The following is an 18,543-nucleotide window of genomic DNA, read 5'->3' on the forward strand; positions in this document are numbered from 1 at the left end:
TGTGGGAAGGGGGGAGAGAGGGTGCGATGCTCTGCCTGTGGGAAGAGGGGCAGAGAGAGAGAGGGTGCGATGCGCTGCCTGTGGGAAGAGGGGCAGAGAGAGAGAGGGTGCGATGCGCTGCCTGGGGGAAGGGGGGGAGAGAGAGGGTGCAATGCTCTGCCTGGGGGGAAGGGGGGGAGAGAGAGAGGGTGCAATGCTCTGCCTGGGGGAAGGGGGGGAGAGAGAGAGAGGGTGCGATGCTCTGCCTGGGGGAAGGGGGGGAGAGAGAGAGAGGGTGCGATGCTCTGCCTGTGGGAAGGGGGGGAGAGGGAGGGTGCGATGCTCTGCCTGTGGGAAGGGGGGGAGAGAGGAGGGTGCGATGCTCTGCCTGGGGGAAGGGGGGGAGAGAGAGAGAGGGTGCGATGCTCTGCCTGGGGGAAGGGGGGGAGAGAGAGAGAGGGTGCGATGCTCTGCCTGTGGGAAGGGGGGGGAGAGAGAGGGTGCGATGCTCTGCCTGTGGGAAGGGGGGGAGAGAGAGGGTGCGATGCTCTGCCTGTGGGAAGGGGGGGAGAGAGGGTGCGATGCTCTGCCTGTGGGAAGGGGGGGGAGAGAGAGGGTGCGAAGCTCTGACTGTGGGAAGGGGGGGAGAGAGAGGGTGCAATGCTCTGCCTGCGGGAAGGGGGGGGAGAGAGAGGGTGCGATGCTCTGACTGTGGGAAGGGGGGGAGAGAGAGGGTGCGAAGCTCTGACTGTGGGAAGGGGGGGAGAGAGAGGGTGCGAAGCTCTGACTGTGGGAAGGGGGGGAGAGAGAGGGTGCGATGCTCTGCCTGCGGGAAGGGGGGGAGAGAGAGGGTGCGATGCTCTGACTGTGGGAAGGGGGGAGAGAGAGGGTGCGAAGCTCTGACTGTGGGAAGGGGGGGAGAGAGGGTGCGATGCTCTGCCTGTGGGAAGGGGGGGAGAGAGGGTGCGATGCTCTGCCTGTGGGAAGGGGGGGAGAGGGTGCGATGCTCTGCCTGTGGGAAGGGGGAGAGAGAGGGTGCGATGCTCTGCCTGTGGGAAGGGGGAGAGAGAGGGTGCGATGCTCTGCCTGTGGGAAGGGGGAGAGAGAGGGTGCGATGCTCTGCCTGTGGGAAGGGGGAGAGAGAGGGTGCGATGCTCTGCCTGTGGGAAGGGGGAGAGAGAGGGTGCGATGCTCTGCCTGTGGGAAGGGGGAGAGAGAGGGTGCGATGCTCTGCCTGTGGGAAGGGGGGAGAGAGAGGGTGCGATGCTCTGCCTGTGGGAAGGGGGAGAGAGAGGGTGCGATGCTCTGCCTGTGGGAAGGGGGAGAGGGTGCGATGCTCTGCCTGTGGGAAGGGGGAGAGGGGTGCGATGCTCTGCCTGTGGGAAGGGGGAGAGGGTGCGATGCTCTGCCTGTGGGAAGGGGGAGAGGGTGCGATGCTCTGCCTGTGGGGAGGGAGAGGGTGCGATGCGCTGCCTGTGGGAAGAGGGGCAGAGAGAGAGAGGGTGCGATGCGCTGCCTGGGGGAAGGGGGGGAGAGAGAGGGTGCAATGCTCTGCCTGGGGGAAGGGGGGGGAGAGAGAGGGTGCAATGCTCTGCCTGGGGGAAGGGGGGGAGAGAGAGAGAGGGTGCGATGCTCTGCCTGGGGGAAGGGGGGGAGAGAGAGAGAGGGTGCGATGCTCTGCCTGGGGGAAGGGGGGGAGAGAGAGAGAGGGTGCGATGCTCTGCCTGGGGGAAGGGGGGGAGAGAGAGAGAGGGTGCGATGCTCTGCCTGGGGGAAGGGGGGGAGAGAGAGAGAGGGTGCGATGCTCTGCCTGGGGGAAGGGGGGGGGGAGAGAGAGAGAGGGTGCGATGCTCTGCCTGGGGGAAGGGGGGGGGAGAGAGAGAGAGGGTGCGATGCTCTGCCTGGGGGAAGGGGGGGGGGAGAGAGAGAGGGGGTGCGATGCTCTGCCTGGGGGAAGGGGGGGGAGAGAGAGAGAGGGGGGTGCGATGCTCTGCCTGGGGGAAGGGGAGGGGGAATGCAATGCTCTTTCTGTGGGGGAGTCGCAGAGCAGCACCCGGGGTCCCTTTCCTCTTTTCCCGTTAGAGGCATGGAGCGGGGGGATAGATCCAGGAGGAGGGGATTGGAGCGGTCGCTGTATATAAGGGAAGCCCATTGGATATTAAAGCTGGAGCCAGAGATCCCAAAGGGCTGAATTCCACAATGATCTGTGACTGATACTGATGGGTTTATTAGCAGGTGATTATCAGCGCATTCATAATACACAGTTTATGGGAATTTGTGGCATTATTATTATTATTATTATTATTACTAATTATTGGTCATTTTTCTTTATAGCGTTCGGGGCAATATCGGCTCCACAGAGAATTCTTCCTCATCCACTGAATATGAAGGTTTCAATCTATTGGAGAGAATCCCACAAGTGACATAAGAGGATATCTCTCTGTATACATTCTCTGCACTGTGTATTATATGGGGTGTACTTATATATTCTCTGTGCTGTGTATTATATGGGGTGTGTACTTATATAATGTTTGTATTGATGCTTCTGTGTCATCTGTGTGAGACGCGGTGATGGACAGGGTGTCCTTTTTTTCCCACTGTCTTTAATAAAGTTTCTTTTAATTAAGCTGTTTCTGGATTTCCTCTCTTATTTGGGGTCTCATAGATGCTACTATCACTAATTTAGGACTTAGTGGCAGCTATGGGCTGCCTATTAACTCCTTATTACCCCGATTACCATCACACCAGGGCAATCAAGATGATCCGGGTAAAGTGCTGGGATTGTCACATCTAATGGATGCAGCAATCCAGGAGGCTGCAGGCTGATATTTTTAGGCTGGGGGGGCAGCCTAATAACCATAGGCCTCCCCAGTCTGAGAATTCCAGCCACCAGTTGTGAGGCTTTACCTTAGCTGGGTATCAAAATTGAGGGGACTGCACGCTGTTATTTTACTGTACAATATAGATCCACCGGCGGCTGTGATTGGTTGCAGTCAGACAGCTGTCAGTCAGTGTGGGGGTGCATCTGACTGCAACCAATCACAGCCACCAGTGGGCAGGGGAAGCCGTGAATATGTATGAGCTTAATGAGCGGCCCAGGAAGAAGAATGAGAGGCCGCAGGAGCAGTGCGACAGCCGCGCCGGTGATCAGTGAGTATGAAGTGCTTGCTCCTACCCCTTTGTGCCGGATTCTGGTCCCCATAGACTTTTTATGGGGACCAGCATCTGACCAGACACCGGGGATCAATCCCCCGCTGACCTGGAGCCAGCGGGGGATTGATCTGCCAGTCCTCCAAAACACAGAAAGAAGTGACATGCTGCTGCTTTTTCCTTCCATAAAAAACTGCAAGGAACAAAGAAGCGACGTGTGCACAGCCTGTCTGAATTCTCATAGACTTTGCTGGGGAAGACAATGCATGCAGTTTTGGGCAACAAACCACCAAAAAACGTGGCAAAATACGCAGCATGCGCACAGGGCCTAAAGATGGAATTGCTGTTCGTTAACTTCCCAGACCTGTGACAGTGGCCGGTGTGTAATGTGTGGCAGATGGACAGGAGGTATGAGAACGGCCTCTGACCGCACCACAGCCTTAGCTCTTCATTGTATTACCTGGCCGGTGTGTAATGTGTGGCACATGGACAGGAGGTATGAGAACGGCCTCTGACCGCACCACATCCTTAGCTCTTCATTATATTACCTGGCCGGTGTGTAATGTGTGGCACATGGACAGGAGGTATGAGAACGGCCCTCTGACCGCACCACATCCTTAGCTCTTCATTATATTACCTGGCCGGTGTGTAATGTATGGCAGATGGACAGGAGGTATGAGAACGGCCTCTGACCGCACCACAGCCTTAGCTCTTCATTTTATTACCTGGCCGGTGTGTAATGTGTGGCAGATGGACAGGAGGTATGAGAATGACCTCTGACCGCACCACAGCCTTTAGCTCTTCATTATATTACTTGGCCGGTGTGTAATGTGTGGCAGATAGACAGGAGGTGTGAGAACGGCCTCTGACCGCACCACATCCTCAGCTCTTCATTATATTACCTGGCCGGTGTGTAATGTGTGGCAGATGGACAGGAGGTATGAGAATGACCTCTGACCGCACCACAGCCTTAGCTCTTCATTATATTACCTGGCCGGGTGTGTAATGTGTGGCAGATAGACAGGAGGTGTGAGAACGGCCTCTGACCGCACCACATCCTTAGCTCTTCATTATATTACCTGGCCGGTGTGTAATGTGTGGCAGACGGACAGGAGGTGTGAGAACGGCCTCTGACCGCACCACATCCTCAGCTCTTCATTATATTACCTGGCCGGTGTGTAATGTGTGACAGACGGACAGGAGGTGTGAGAACGGCCTCTACCGCACCACATCCTTAGCTCTTCATTATATTACCTGGCCGGGTGTGTAATGTGTGGCAGACGGACAGGAGGTGTGAGAACGGCCTCTGACCGCACCACATCCTCAGCTCTTCATTATATTACCTGGCCGGTGTGTAATGTGTGACAGACGGACAGGAGGTGTGAGAACGGCCTCTACCGCACCACATCCTTAGCTCTTCATTATATTACCTGGCCGGTGTGTAATGTGTGGCAGATGGACAGGAGGTATGAGAACGGCCTCTACCGCACCACATCCTCAGCTCTTCATTTTATTACCTGGCCGGTGTGTAATGTGTGGCAGATGGACAGGAGGTATGAGAACGGCCTCTGACCGCACCACATCCTCAGCTCTTCATTTTATTACCTGGCCGGTGTGTAATGTGTGGCAGACGGACAGGAGGTGTGAGAACGGCCTCTGACCGCACCACATCCTCAGCTCTTCATTATATTACCTGGCCGGTGTGTAATGTGTGACAGACGGACAGGAGGTGTGAGAACGGCCTCTGACCGCACCACATCCTCAGCTCTTCATTTTATTACCTGGCCGGTGTGTAATGTGTGGCAGATGGACAGGAGGTATGAGAATGGCCTCTGACCGCACCACATCCTTAGCTCTTCAATGTATTACCTGGCCGGTGTGTAATGTGTGGCAGATGGACAGGAGGTATGAGAACGGCCTCTGACCGCACCACATCCTTAGCTCTTCATTGTATTACCTGGCATAACGTTACTCACTAGTGATTGATGGCCCCCCGACAGAAGTTATGAAGCATTGAACGACCCCCCTATTACATGGAATACATTACAAGCTGCGGTCAGACACATTTCACCTATATGATGAATATGGCAGCATGTACATCATTGTGAATAGATTTATTTCATAAAATAACCACTTTAAAGGGAATAAACCTTACATAGCAAAGTTTGTAATGAGTTGAAGGAAAAAAAACATCTGCAAAGGGCGCCCTGCAACTAAAGGTCTTATCCTGATTAACTACTCATTAATTTTTTTTCTTTCCTTCGACTCCATGTGTAACACAACAACAAGAAACTTTAGTAACGTTCAGAAGTGTCTTCATCAAGACATTGGTCTCTTCCAGCCAATCACTGACCTCAGCAACTCGTTCCAGCTACATCGGATGAGCCACGGAGATCTGTGATTGGCTGCAGCAATGTTGACGTGATGTTACAGCCAAGCAGTATAGAACATCACCGCAGTGAAGACGGTGCTCAATCTGGTTTGGGAGTGTACATTTACACCGCGTGCAGAATTATTAGGCAAGTTGTATTTTAGAGGATTTTTTTTATTATTGATCAACAACTATGTTCTCAATCAACCCAAAAGACTCATAAATATCAAAGCTTAATAGTTTTGGCAGGTGGAGTGGTTTTTTTTTAGATTTGGCTATCTTAGGAGGATATCTGTTTGTGCAGGTAACTATTAATGTGCAGAATTATTAGGCAACTTAATAAAAAACAAATATATCCCCATCTCACTTGTTTATTTTCACCAGGTAAACCAATATAACTGCACAAAAATTTAGAAATAAACATTTCTGACATGCAAAAACAAAACCCCAAAAAATGAGTGACCAATATAGCCACCTTTCTCTATGATGACACTAAGCAGCCGACCATTCATAGATGCTGTCAGTTGCTTGATCTGTTTACGATCAACATTGCATGCAGCAGCCACCACAGCCTCCCAGACACTGTTCCGAGAGGTGCACTGTTTTCCCTCCCTGTAGATCTTACATTTTATGAGGGACCACAGGTTCTCTATGGGGTTCAGATCAGGTGAACAAGGGGCCATGTCATTATTTTTTTTCATCTTTTAGATCTTTACTGTTCAGCAACGCTGTGGAGTAGTTGGATGCATGTGATGGAGCAATGTCCTGCATGAAAATCATGTTTTTCTTGAACAATACTGACTTCTTCCTGTACCACTGCTTGAAGTTGTCTTCCAGAAACTGGCAGTAAGTCTGGGAGTTGAGCTTCACTCCATCCTCAATTCGAAAAGGTCCCACAAGTTCATCTTTGATGATACCAGCCCACTACCAGTTCCCCACCTCCACCTTGCTGGTGTCTGAGTCAGAGTGGAGCTCTCTGCCCTTTACTGATCCAGCCTCTGGCCCATCAAGAGTCACACTCATTTCATCACTCCATAAAACCTTTGAAAAACCAGTCTTAAGATATTTCTTGGTCCAGTCTTGACGTTTTATCTTATGTTTCTTGGTCAGAGGTGGTGGTTTTCAGCCTTCCTTACCTTGGCCATGTCCCTGAGTATGGCACACCTTGTGCTTTTTGATACTCCAGTAACGTTGCAGCTCTGAAATATGGCCAAACTGATGACAAATGGCATCTTGGCAGCTTTACGCTTGATTTTCATCAATTCATGGGCAGTTATTTTGCGCCTTTTTTGCCCAGCACGCTGCTTGCGACCCTGTTGGCTATTTGACATGAAACAATTGATTGTTCGGTGATCACGCTTCAAAAGTTTGTCAGTTTCAAGACTGCTGCATCCCTCTGAAAGACATCTCACAATTTTGGACTTTTCAGAGACCGTCAAATCTCTCTTCTGACCCATTTTGCCAAAGGAAAGGAAGTTGCCTAATAATTAAGCACACCTTATATAGGGTGTTAATGTCATTACACCGCACCCCTCCTCATTACAGAGATGCACATCACCTGATTTACTTAATTGATAGTTGGCTCTCAAGCCTATACAGCTTGTAGTAGGACAACATGTATAAAAAGCATCATGTGATCAAAATACTCATTTGCCTAATAATTCTGCACACAGTGTATTTGCACAGTCAGTGTTTGCAACGTTTTGGAAGTAGCGTGTTTGTTTGCATACAGAATGCTGCGTTCTACAGTACAAGCACAGTGGATGGATTTATAGAAATCTCTTGCCCACGGTGCTTCTTTTCTCTGCTCCGTAAACTTACATGTGGCGCGGCTTTCCAAGCTGCAGCATGTCAATTTATGTTCCTGTGGCCAGAATGTTCTCCATAGGGAGAAAAAAGCAAAAGTAGGTAGCACACTGAACCCTGATAGTAGGCGCGGACTGCTGCATTCTCCTGCAGAGCACACTCACATTTCCACAGGCGGGCTGACACTGTGTCAGCTGCTGTACATGCAACCTAAGAGCTTACTTTGTAGTCTTCCATATCACTTAGTGAATGTGAAAAAAAATAGTGTGAACACTTTCAAATCTAGTACCACTAATATACTAATCGCAAACTGATAGATGACAGACTGAACATGAGTCAGCAGTGTGATGCAGCAGCAAAAAAGACAAGCACAATTTTGCAATGTATTAACAGAAGCACAGATAATAATAAATTTATTTCTATAGCGCCAACATATTCCACAGCGCTTTACAATTCAGAGGGGACATGTATAGACAATATGAGAATACAAAATAACAAAATTAAGATACCAGGAGGAGTGGGGGCCCTGCTCGTAAGCTTACATTCTATGAGGAAATAGGGGAGACACAAAAGGTGAATGGGGGGAGAAAAGCTTGTCATATATGGTCCAGCCATCGATCACGTGAAGTAATTATCACCCTCTACTCCTTTTTGGTCAGACCTCATCTGCAATTCTGAGCACCACGTCTTAAAAAAAGACATCAACAAATTGGAGCAAGTTCACAGAAGAGCAGCCAGAATGGTGACCGGTCTATAAACTGTCCGATGAGGAATGGTTACAGGATTTGGGAATGTTTAGCTTGAAAAAAAGAAAACGGAGAGGAATCTTAATAGCCGTCTGCAAATATCTCAAAGGCTGTCGAACTAGGGTTGACAAGGACAAGGACAAGGAAAGAATAGAAGCAATGGAATGAAACTGATTGGGAAGCGTCACAGATTAGATTTTGAGGGAATCATGAATGGATAAGAAAGTCGGGTTTAACACTGCGCTAAAACCATGAAGCCAAACGATGTGATGAATTCTTTGCTATATTTTCTTTATTTAGGCCAAGTCTACATGTTTCAAAGGCATGTCCGCCTTCTTCATCAGGACAAAGGAAAAAACAGCATGATTTTCCTTTGTCCTGATGAAGAAGGCGGACATGCCTTTGAAACATGTAGACTTGGCCTAAATAAAGAAAATATAGCAAAGAATTCATCACATCGTTTGGCTTCATGGTTTTAGCGCAGTGTTAAACCCGACTTTCTTATCCATTCATGATTCCCTGTTGCATCATCGGGGCTGCTGCTTGACCATTTACTGCATACATAGGAGTTGTGCCTGTCACAACTTCTATAGGTGAGCACCTGTTTTCATTTTCTAAGCCTGCATTGTTTGCCAGATAAGACCCTATGTGCGCTTTTCTCTCCACAGCATTTTGACAGATTAGATTTTGGAATAAAAACCTTTTGACAGTGAGGGTGATCAATGACTGGAACCACAAGAGGTAGTGAGTTCCCCTTCAATGGAAGACGTAAAAAGGAGACTGGACAGACACCTGTGTGGGATGATATAGTGAATATTGCTTTGAGCAGGGAGTTGAACCTGATGACCCTGGAGGTCCCGTTCAACTATAACATTCTATGATTCTACTGCAGATAATCTACAGATACAGTAGAATAAATCCCAATTGGCATGATGACATGGTTTTTAGCCAAGTGTGTCCATTTTAAAAACGCCCCTAGGGACCTGGTCCTTTAGCCCACTAGAGTTTAGCATTTTCATAGTGAGCAGGCTAAATCCCAGTGGGCAGAAGGACCTGGTCCATTAGATCACTAAGTCTTGTATTAAAACAGTTATTGGGACCTGGTCCTTTAGCCCACTAGGATTTAGCTTTCGCATAGAGAGCAGGCTAAATCCTAGTGGGCAGAAGGACCCAGTCCTTTTTCCCACTAAGAATTGTATTAAAACACTCATTAGGACCTGATCCTTTAGCCCACTAGGATTTAACTTTCTTATGTAGAGCAGGCTAATTCCCAGTGAGCAGAAGGACCTGGTCCTTTTTTCCACACTAAAAATCATATTAAAACACTCATTAGGACCTGGTCCTTTAGCCCACTAGGATTTAGCTTTCTAATAGAGAGCAGGCTAAATCCCAGTGGGCAGAAGGACCTGGTCCCTCTGCCCACTGGCAAATAGCTGGCTCTGGATAGAGAAAGCTAAATCCCAGTGGAAGGATCCATTAGATCACTAAGTCTTGTATTAAAACACTTATTAGGACCTGGTCCTTTAGCCCACTAGGATTTAGCTTTCTTATGTAGAACAGGCTAAATCCCAGTGGGCAGAAGGACCTGGTCCTTTTTCCCACTAAGAATTGTATTAAAACACTTATTGGAACCTGGTCCTTTAGCCCACTAGGATTTAGATTTCTCATAGAGAACAGGCTAAATCCCAGTGGGCAGAAGGACCTGGTCCTTTTTCCCACTAAGAAATGTATTAAAACACTTATTGGAACCTGGTCCTTTAGCCCACTAGGATTTAGCTTTCTTATGTAGAAGAGGCTAAATCCCAGTGGTCAGAAGTACGCAATCCATTAGATCGCTAAGTCTTGTATTAAAACACTCATTGGAACCTGGTCCTTTAGCCCACTAGGATTTAGATTTCTCACAGAGAACAGGCTAAATCCCAGTTGGCAGAAGTACGCAATCCATTAGATCGCTAAGTCTTGTATTAAAACACTCATTGGAACCTGGTCCTTTAGCCCACTAGGATTTAGATTTCTCACAGAGAACAGGCTAAATCCCAGTGGGCAGAAGGACCTGGTCCTTTTTCCCACTAAGAATTGTATTAAAACACTTATTGGAACCTGGTCCTTTAGCCCACTAGGATTTAGATTTCTCATAGAGAACAGGCTAAATCCTAGTGGGCAGAAGGACCTGGTCCTTTTTCCCACTAAGAAATGTATTAAAACACTTATTGGAACCTGGTCCTTTAGCCCACTAGGATTTAGCTTTCTTATGTAGAAGAGGCTAAATCCCAGTGGTCAGAAGTACGCAATCCATTAGATCGCTAAGTCTTGTATTAAAACACTCATTGGAACCTGGTCCTTTAGCCCACTAGGATTTAGATTTCTCATAGAGAACAGGCTAAATCCCAGTTGGCAGAAGTACGCAATCCATTAGATCGCTAAGTCTTGTATTAAAACACTCATTGGAACCTGGTCCTTTAGCCCACTAGGATTTAGATTTCTCACAGAGAACAGGCTAAATCCCAGTGGGCAGAAGGACCTGGTCCTTTTTCCCACTAAGAATTGTATTAAAACACTTATTGGAACCTGGTCCTTTAGCCCACTAAGAAATGTATTAAAACACTTATTAGGACCTGGTCCTTTTTCCCACTAAGAAATGTATTAAAACACTCATTGGAACCTGGTCCTTTAGCCCACTAGGATTTAGATTTCTCATAGAGAACAGGCTAAATCCCAGTGGGCAGAAGGACCTGGTCCTTTTTCCCACTAAGAATTGTATTAAAACACTTATTAGGACCTGGTCCTTTAGCCCACTAAGAAATGTATTAAAACACTTATTAGGACCTGGTCCTTTTTCCCACTAAGAAATGTATTAAAACACTCATTGGAACCTGGTCCTTTAGCCCACTAGGATTTAGATTTCTCATAGAGAACAGGCTAAATCCCAGTGGGCAGAAGTACGCAATCCATTAGATCGCTAAGTCTTGTATTAAAACACTCATTGGAACCTGGTCTTTTAGCCCACTAGGATTTAGATTTCTCATAGAGAACAGGCTAAATCCCAGTGGCCAGAAGGACCTGGTCCTTTTTCCCACTAAGAATTGTATTAAAACACTTATTGGAACCTGGTCCTTTAGCCCACTAGGATTTAGATTTCTCATAGAGAACAGGCTAAATCCCAGTTGGCAGAAGTACGCAATCCATTAGATCGCTAAGTCTTGTATTAAAACACTCATTGGAACCTGGTCCTTTAGCCCACTAGGAATTAGCTTTCTCATACAGAGCAGGCTAAATCCTAGTGGGCAGAAGGACCCAGTCCTTTTTCCCACTAAGAATTGTATTAAAACACTCATTAGGACCTGGTCCTTTAGCCCACTAGGATTTAGCTTTCTAATAGAGAGCAGGCTAAATCCCAGTGGGCAGAAGGACCTGGTCCCTCTGCCCACTGGCAAATAGCTGGCTCTGGATAGAGAAAGCTAAATCCCAGTGGAAGGATCCATTAGATCACTAAGTCTTGTATTAAAACACTTATTAGGACCTGGTCCTTTAGCCCACTAGGATTTAGCTTTCTTATGTAGAACAGGCTAAATCCCAGTGGGCAGAAGGACCTGGTCCTTTTTCCCACTAAGAATTGTATTAAAACACTTATTGGAACCTGGTCCTTTAGCCCACTAGGATTTAGATTTCTCATAGAGAACAGGCTAAATCCCAGTGGGCAGAAGGACCTGGTCCTTTTTCCCACTAAGAAATGTATTAAAACACTTATTGGAACCTGGTCCTTTAGCCCACTAGGATTTAGCTTTCTTATGTAGAAGAGGCTAAATCCCAGTGGTCAGAAGTACGCAATCCATTAGATCGCTAAGTCTTGTATTAAAACACTCATTGGAACCTGGTCCTTTAGCCCACTAGGATTTAGATTTCTCACAGAGAACAGGCTAAATCCCAGTTGGCAGAAGTACGCAATCCATTAGATCGCTAAGTCTTGTATTAAAACACTCATTGGAACCTGGTCCTTTAGCCCACTAGGATTTAGATTTCTCATAGAGAACAGGCTAAATCCTAGTGGGCAGAAGGACCTGGTCCTTTTTCCCACTAAGAATTGTATTAAAACACTTATTAGGACCTGGTCCTTTAGCCCACTAGGATTTAGATTTCTCATAGAGAACAGGCTAAATCCCAGTGGGCAGAAGGACCTGGTCCCTCTGCTCACTGGGAAATAGCCGGCTCTGGATAGAGAAAGCTAAATCCCAGTGGAAGGAGGGACCAGGTCCTTCTAGCCACTGGGATTTAGCCACGACCCTAGATATATGGCTGCTCTGTGCTTCCAGGACCTGTGATGATGTCACATGGAGGGGAGGAGTCAGGGGTCACATGATCAGCTCCTCAGTGTATGCAGGACTCTGCTGTGCTGGTTGTCATGGTGCTGGATGAGGGGGAGTTTATGTGTGGGGTCAGGAGGGGTTTACAGTGTGGATGTAGCAGAGCCGCGTGTGTACGAGGTGTACGGAGCGGAGCCGTGTGTGTACGAGGTGTACGGAGCGGAGCCGTGTGTACGAGGTGTACGGAGCGGAGCCGTGTGTGTACGAGGTGTACGGAGCGGAGCCGTGTGTGTACGGAGCGGAGCCGTGTGTGTACGAGGTGTACGGAGCGGAGCCGTGTGTGTACGGAGCGGAGCCGTGTGTGTACGAGGTGTACGGAGCGGAGCCGTGTGTGTACGAGGTGTACGGAGCAGAGCCGTGTGTGTACGAGGTGTACGGAGCAGAGCCGTGTGTGTACGAGATGTACGGAGCGGAGCTGTGTGTGTACGAGGTGTACGGAGCGGAGCCGAGTGTGTACGAGGTGTGCGGAGCGGAGCCGAGTGTGTACGAGGTGTACGGAGCGGAGCCGCGTGGGTACAAGGTGTACGGAGCGGAGCCGCGTGGGTACGAGGTGTACGGAGAGTAGCCACGTGCGTACAAGGTGTACGGAGCGGAGCCGCGTGCGTACAACGTGTACGGAGCGGAGCTGCGTGCGTACAATGTGGTTAAATATAGGGACCCCCATACAGCAGTATGAAAAGTCATACTGGGCGAAATCTAGCCCAGGTTGGTCAGTACGACCATTGCACAGACTCAAACTAACAATGTCAATATAGGAAAACAGGAGTCAAAAGGTGTATTTTCTCTCCCCTGAGGAAGCCACACGTGCAGTGGCGATACGCGTGGGGACACACGCCGCCTACCTTTCATTGTGTATCTACCCTCCTCACTCTCCCTGGTATTGCTGCAGGTCTGTCAGGTGTAAGTATGGTTCCTTATCTATCTGAATGATCGTTCAGGCTACCCTTACACCTGATTCAGACTCTGCACTGACATGAATTCTGTCATGCATTTCTAGGTAACTGCTCACCTATCATCAGGGGTTTGTGACCACGGTCTGCTATTACAACATAGCAAGACCAGCATACTATCTAGTCCTCTCCTCTAGATACATAATTTGGGCATACTAGCCACAATTTTGTACTTTCATACCTTATGAGTTACACCAGTTAACACTTTCTTAATTTATGTGGTTACTATTAATAGGTATATGATACTCTATAAGGTATAGCTGAGAGGTTCCTTTTGGCTCCTTTTATTATATTGGATATATCCTGGGCATTGTTACCTGCAATATACTGTCTGTGGAGTTTACTTACCTTGTGAGGGGTACCTTTCCATATTGTTATAACTTTTGGAGGCTGGCGTGTTGGGGAATCTTGCCATTCGGCTTTTTTAAATGTTTTTAATTTGTCTGTTTGTGTGCTCCTGCCTGTCCCTGGAGCCGTGCTATGTCCACAGTATGTTTTTGAGATAATGTTTATAATAAAAACCAGTTTTTCACTTGTATTATTGTATTGGTGATCCCAATTTTTGGTATACTCCTTCTCTTTTTTTGTTGTATGCTCTGTTATATACCTGGAGATCCCATTTGGTGGTGCCCTTTCTATTCCCTTTTGCCGACAAACCAAACAATAACAATAACAGTATGGAGAATAAAAAAACAATACAAATAGCAGATCCGGTGTCCTTATGTGCTTGATTATCGTTAGGTACAGCGTATCCAGGGTGGTAAAGAGGTCCAAGGAAGGGGAAGTAATAGTCCAAAGACGGAATACTGAAAAAGTGTACATAAAAAGCATAAAGGTTAATGGACGCATAACATGTGTGCGCTATGTGGTGCAACAAAACTAAGCATGGCGTATAGAAGAGAGAAAGGGAAAGCACAACAAGAATAAAAAATGGTTAAAAAAATAATAATATATAAAAAACACACAAACCCTAAAGGATAAAAATAAGGTCAATCCTGGTGATGATGAGGTGGAAGGTCATGCATGTCAGAGGAACAGGGCAAAACTCATTGTTTCATTGAGTCCCTTTGGGACCAGCGTATCCAGGCGGTGGATCCAACGAGCCTCACATTGGGCAAGTGTCTTTTTAAGGTTGCCACCCCTGGACCCGCTGCTCACCATGTCAATGCCCCGCACCTCCAACAATGCAGAATTGCAGTTGTGATGGATCTTAAAATGCCGAGGCAACGTTTTGAGCAGTGTGATATCCATAACTGATTTCGCCGCCTCAATGTCACGAACATGCTCCCTGACCCTAATGTGGAGCTCACGGGAAGTGAGCCCCACATAGATCAGGGAGCATGGGCAAACAGCAAAGTATACCACATGTGTGGATCCACATGTGATATATTTCCTAATTTGAAATGTCTGAGCCCTGTCAGACGAAAAAAACGTCATGCAGCGGACCACGTTTCTGCAGGCCATACAGTGGCCACACTTATAGCAGCCCACAGTTGGACCTCTAGAGCCAAATGGGTTGCGAGCAGGGGGAACATAGTGGCTAGCCACTAAAATGTCCCGCAGATTTTTAGCCCGGCGCGCTGCAACCAGCGGAGCACGAGGTAGGAAGTCCGAGAGCACAGGATCCGATAAAAGCACCGGCCAGTGCTTGCTCAGAATACCTCTCACAGTGCTCCATTCATGGTTGAAGGTGCCAATGAAGCGTAATTCGGGCTCTGAGGGACCATCCCTGGACTTATATGAGAGCAACTGAGGTCTAAGGGTGTTCCTAGCACGTGTGCTCACAGATGCCCAGATTGAGGTCCTCTCAAAAGGATTGTCCTTCTCACCGACTAATGGTTTCCATCTTTTCACAGCGGTAAAAGACATTAATCTTTTTGCCAGAAAGATACTTCTTAAACGTTTCCACCACAAGAAGGGTACGGAGGCGGACAGTTCCATGGACCCTGTGGAGAGAGAGGCGCTTCGGGCTCTGGAGGACCTTTTACGGGAACAGACAGTTACACATACAGGTGTGTTTCCTGATTCGTTACTGCCAAGATCTACTAAATTCCCCCCCTTGTCCCTTTGCCCAGCACTGGATATATTTGTGAGGTTGGTCACCAGTGACTTCAAAAGAATTCCAACAAGAAGGACTAGGGACAACCTCACACACAGACAACGGGCTGCACTAGAGGAACTTCGTTCCTATAAGGATATTGTTATCAAAGCGGCGGACAAGGGGGGCAACGTCGTGATCTGGGCAGTGGACAAGTATGAAAAAGAGGCAATGAGACAACTGAGGGATAGGGAGACCTACACGAAGCTTTCCTGTAACCCCCTTGCTGCATACTCCAAAGAACTGACCCGTATTCTGGAGGCGGCACTGGAGAAAGGCATTATAGACCAGAGGATGTGTGACGGACTCTCCAACAAGACACCCAAAATTCCGACTTTGTATTTTCTACCAAAAATCCACAAGGATCCCGTCAATCCCCCGGGGCGTCCTATCGTGTCCGGCATCGAGGGGCTGTGTGAACCCATTTGTAAATTAATTGATTTCCACCTTAAACCTTTGGTTGAGACACTCCCCTCGTATGTTAAGGACACGACGGACGTCCTGAACAGGATTGACGGCATCTTTGTGGAAAATGATGTATTGTTGGTCACTGTCGATGTGGAGAGTCTGTATACATGCATCCGACATGTGGACGGTCTGGCAGCGGTCCGCTTCTTCCTGGGGATGGACAGTCGGTGCGGCAGGATGGGGGATTTCATCCTCGAGTTGCTCCACTTTGCCCTTACCCATAATTTTTTTATTTTCAATGATCGGTATTACCTTCAGGGGCGCGGCACTGCGATGGGCGCGGCCTGCGCGCCTTCGTACGCCAACCTCTTTTTAGGTTTCTGGGAGAGGTTGGTTTTTGGTGACGATGGTGCGGGGGCTGGCGCCCATGTGCAGTGCTGGCTAAGGTATATCGATGATATTTTGATTTTCTGGCAGGGCACTGTGGAGCAGCTCGAGACATTTATGGGGGAACTTAATAATAACATCTTCAACATTAAATTAACGCATAAGCATAGCAGCAGTTGCGTTGACTTTCTGGACATTAAAATCTCAGTCGGTCCTGAACGAACCATTCAGACCGACGTCCATAGGAAAGAAACGTCAGTCAACGCACTGCTGCATGCTTCTTCTGCACATACCCCCTCCACCATCCGAGCCGTGCCTACTGGCCAGTTCCTCAGGATGATGCGGATCTGCTCGTCGGACACTGCCTTCGAACAACAGTCTGCCGATCTCCAGTGTCGTTTCCGGGACCGAGGCTACAGCAATCGGTCCATCAAGAAAGGTTACCTTCGTGCTAGGAACACCCCTAGACCTCAGTTGCTCTCATATAAGTCCAGGGATGGTCCCTCAGAGCCCGAATTACGCTTCATTGGCACCTTCAACCATGAATGGAGCACTGTGAGAGGTATTCTGAGCAAGCACTGGCCGGTGCTTTTATCGGATCCTGTGCTCTCGGACTTCCTACCTCGTGCTCCGCTGGTTGCAGCGCGCCGGGCTAAAAATCTGCGGGACATTTTAGTGGCTAGCCACTATGTTCCCCCTGCTCGCAGCCCATTTGGCTCTAGAGGTCCAACTGTGGGCTGCTATAAGTGTGGCCACTGTATGGCCTGCAGAAACGTGGTCCGCTGCATGACGTTTTTTTCGTCTGACAGGGCTCAGACATTTCAAATTAGGAAATATATCACATGTGGATCCACACATGTGGTATACTTTGCTGTTTGCCCATGCTCCCTGATCTATGTGGGGCTCACTTCCCGTGAGCTCCGCATTAGGGTCAGGGAGCATGTTCGTGACATTGAGGCGGCGAAATCAGTTATGGATATCACACTGCTTAAAACGTTGCCTCGGCATTTTAAGATCCATCACAACTGCAATTCTGCATTGTTGGAGGTGCGGGGCATTGACATGGTGAGCAGCGGGTCCAGGGGTGGCAACCTTAAAAAGACACTTGCCCAATGTGAGGCTCGTTGGATCCACCGCCTGGATACGCTGGTCCCAAAGGGACTCAATGAAACAATGAGTTTTGCCCCGTTCCTCTGACATGCATGACCTTCCACCTCATCATCACCAGGATTGACCTTATTTTTATCCTTTAGGGTTTGTGTGTTTTTTATATATTATTATTTTTTTAACCATTTTTTATTCTTGTTGTGCTTTCCCTTTCTCTCTTCTATACGCCATGCTTAGTTTTGTTGCACCACATAGCGCACACATGTTATGCGTCCATTAACCTTTATGCTTTTTATGTACACTTTTTCAGTATTCCGTCTTTGGACTATTACTTCCCCTTCCTTGGACCTCTTTACCACCCTGGATACGCTGTACCTAACGATAATCAAGCACATAAGGACACCGGATCTGCTATTTGTATTGTTTTTTTATTCTCCATACTGTTATTGTTATTGTTTGGTTTGTGTATTCCTTTGTGGTCCTGCGCTCACATGATCACTCACCTCCGTACGCGCGGCACGTCTGTTTCTTCCTGCTGTGGGCGTGCTTGCCGTCGCTATGGTTGCCGCGCTCTCGCGGGAGTGGGATGACGCGTCCCTGCTCCCGCGCGTGCGCGTTGCCGCCCGACGGCTGGCCCGCCCCTATCGGGACGCTGCCGACGTGCGCGCGCGTCACCTGAGGGTGTGACGTCTGCGGAAGTAAGTGTGCGATCCACAATAAAAACCCCTGGGCTGCAACGAGCATGGCGCTGCCTTCTCCCTCCCTGAGGAAGCCGAATCTGAGCACGGTGCTCACATAGGCGAAACGTACGTTGGTGGGGTATGGGGGAGCCTCTTCTTTGCGTTCTTAGGATCATGCACTGGCCACTTTAATATGCATTGGCCACTTTATCTTGTATGTATTGCAATATTTATTGGATTGAACCAGGTTATTTTTATGCATTAGGGGTGCCTGAGCAGGCTATTACATCTATGCACATGCACTTTATATGTATTTTTTTCCATTGTGCTTGCCTTGTCATTCCCCCTCTGCTTCATCCATGTTATCACAACTGTGCGTACAATGTGTACGGAGCAGAGCCGCGTGTGTACGACATGTACGGAGCAGAGCGGAACCATGTTTAGACGAGGCTGAATGAGAAGTAATGGCCTCCACCCTCTCGGCTTTGGATGGGAATATA

The sequence above is a fragment of the Anomaloglossus baeobatrachus genome, unplaced genomic scaffold (genome assembly GCF_048569485.1).
Source record: "Anomaloglossus baeobatrachus isolate aAnoBae1 unplaced genomic scaffold, aAnoBae1.hap1 Scaffold_897, whole genome shotgun sequence".
In the NCBI taxonomy this organism is placed as follows: domain Eukaryota; kingdom Metazoa; phylum Chordata; class Amphibia; order Anura; family Aromobatidae; genus Anomaloglossus; species Anomaloglossus baeobatrachus.